Genomic DNA, 2,571 nt, shown 5'->3' with positions numbered 1-2,571 from the left:
TAAAAATGGCTCTGTACCCGGAACCATAACCCGGAGCGACTTCCGGTTTGCGCCAATAAATAGATAATTTCAAGCTACTTTTAATGTTTTTTAGCTCTTTGCTCTAAATCTTATAGTTTCGTAGAAAAACGCGTTTAAAGTTTCACAATTTTTACAATTTTCACTTTTTGAACGGCGATTACGGCCAAACTATTAGACTTAGAGCAAAGAATTTAATTCCATCGTAATCAGCGTAAGAAAATCTATCAACTGAGGCCAAAGCCAAGTCGATATCTCGCAAAAAAAATTTGAATTTTTAAACGCCGATTACGGCGAAACTAAAGGAGATAGCGCAAAATAATTGGAAAATTCGTAATTAGCGCCTCAAAATCTATGGGATAAGATAGGTTTAAATTGAATCTGAGACATGTTTAAAAACACTAGTTTTTAAGGGGGGGTGTTGACAAATTTTTACTTTTTTTTATTTTGTAAATTGCGGCAAAACTGATTCTCAGTGACATAATATTTTGACCTATACCTATGTAAAATGTTCCGGGGAATCGATTGGCGTCAAWTAAACTGCAAAATTCGTAGTAGTTTTGAAGTTATAGTCGGATTTAAATTCTCGATATTTTTGACTTTATCAGAAATTTTCTCGATAACTATTCATCATAGACCACTGAATTTTCTAATGTGATAGAAAATTCAATTTTCTATCCAACGGTACCAAATATAAGAGGTTATCTCTAATAAGTCCGGAGTTATTGCCATTAGACCGCTCCGGGTGCCAAAAATCGACCAAAATCTCGACAAAAATCAAAAAAAAATTTATCTTTAAAATTGATCTATTTTACGTTTTTTACATTTCTAGAGGTCTTAAGGACTCAAATAAATGCATAATTTTCGAGATTTTTGATAATTTACAAGTTATTGTCGGATTAATATTTTTGCTATTTTTGTCTTTACCAGCGATTCTCCTAATAACTATTTATTGCAGAAGTATATTTTTTTTTTATAAAACAGAAAATTAAGAATGCTTTCCAACGGTACCAAACATAAGACAGTTCGTTATCAATAATAATTTCAAAATTATTAGTTGGGGTAATTTTCGTCAGATAAGAAATAATCAATATGAAAAAAAAAATAAAATAATGGATAAAGACTCGAGTATTACGTCTAATGGTCGAGTAAAATATTCGTGACGGCTCTTGATTTGTTGTTAGCAACATCACCTGACAACACACGTGTCATGTGTGCTCTTCCTGAAAAAATCAAAAGTTCAACATTCTGAAAAAGTGAAAAACTGAAAAAATTGGAGCTTTGTTGCGAAATGCATGACGACGAAAAGCACATCCGGCCTCATTACCATACAAGCCGTATCATTAAATTTCCCTTTGACGCGTAATAAATGAATTCCGGTGCGATTTGAAGCGAAGAAAAACGTCCTTGTCAATATTTTGCGCTTCATTTCTAACATATCAATAAGGCGAGGCTAATGCGGCCTTCTATTGTCGAAAAAGAATGGCTAAATAGGGGTGGAAGGTCTTTAAGGGATGGTTTTTGATCGTGCGCTTGCTTGCAATAATAACACTTTTCAGTGTCTTCGGAATGGCCGATGCGCGACCACACTCCTTTTCCATTATTTATTGCAATTGATCGATTCGGTAAACATATAATTTGGGGTTGAGGGGGTTAGTTGACTCGTGCCGACGGACTTGAACGCTAACGTGGACCTAATCACTGGCCTTTTACCCAATCACTGGTATTGTATTTAAGCAATTTTTTCTTTAGTTTTTACCAAAATTGGTTCGGTCTCAATAAATATTTCAAAACTACGATTTATTCAATTATTTGTGGTTCCAAGACCCAAACTTATAATTTTTTTAGTTAGAAATTAATTAATAATAGGCCCACCCTTCCTAAATTCTACAAGCATGACATGCAAACCACCAAATTTACATTTTTATGTCACTGGGTGTGCATATACTGATTTACACAAATTATATTAGTCAAAATTGTTCTTCTTAATTAAAATTTAAATTATTGTAAATAAAAACGAATTTAAAAAACAAAATTTTGTGCAAAAATTTGGATTCATTAGTATGTATTCAAATATTTTATCTCCAGAAACATTGCCTTAGAAGAAAATTAATTCAAATAAAGGTGTGAACGAAATTTGGTTAAAAACTTTGTTTTTTTGTGATTTAACACAAATATTAAAAAAACAACTCAAAGAAACTAAATAGAAAAAAATCAATGAAACGTTATTAAATCATTTTGTTCTTAGATGTTTTAATTAGAATTAAAATCTGGTTGTAAATAAAAGAGAATTTGTGTTCATGGAAAAAATTGACATAAAAATAGCCAATTTCAGATTTACACCCAAAATATTGGTTAAAATTTTGGCTTAAATTGTGATTTTATGTCCAGAAATATTGACATAGAAGAAAAAAAATAAAAAACAAGCTTTTAGGGAGAAAAGTAACTCAAATTAACGGAAAAAGATTTGATTTGGTTAAAAATTTACACTAATTCAGTAATAAATATAATAATAATAAAATAATAAATAAATAAATATTTTAACTTAAGATT

General features: G+C 30.6%; 1 protein-coding gene across 1 annotated transcript in view; it reads left to right on the top strand.

Moving 5' to 3' along the window:
- The first annotated feature begins 1,673 nt into the window (after positions 1–1,673).
- The window catches only part of LOC123009499, a 29,611-nt gene continuing 28,713 nt past the window's right edge, over positions 1,674–2,571 (top strand). Inside the window, exon 1 of the mRNA XM_044405875.1 lies at positions 1,674–1,741. The gene's annotated coding sequence lies outside the window, so the exon portion shown is untranslated. The remainder of the gene's footprint in view (positions 1,742–2,571) is intronic.

The sequence above is a fragment of the Tribolium madens genome, unplaced genomic scaffold (assembly GCF_015345945.1).
Source record: "Tribolium madens isolate multiple individuals breed KSU strain unplaced genomic scaffold, Tmad_KSU_1.1 Scaffold_19;HRSCAF=116;Tcas5.2_LG9, whole genome shotgun sequence".
NCBI lineage: Eukaryota > Metazoa > Arthropoda > Insecta > Coleoptera > Tenebrionidae > Tribolium > Tribolium madens.
Note: the sequence above shows the minus strand (reverse complement) of the source record. Positions and strands in the feature narration are given on the sequence as shown.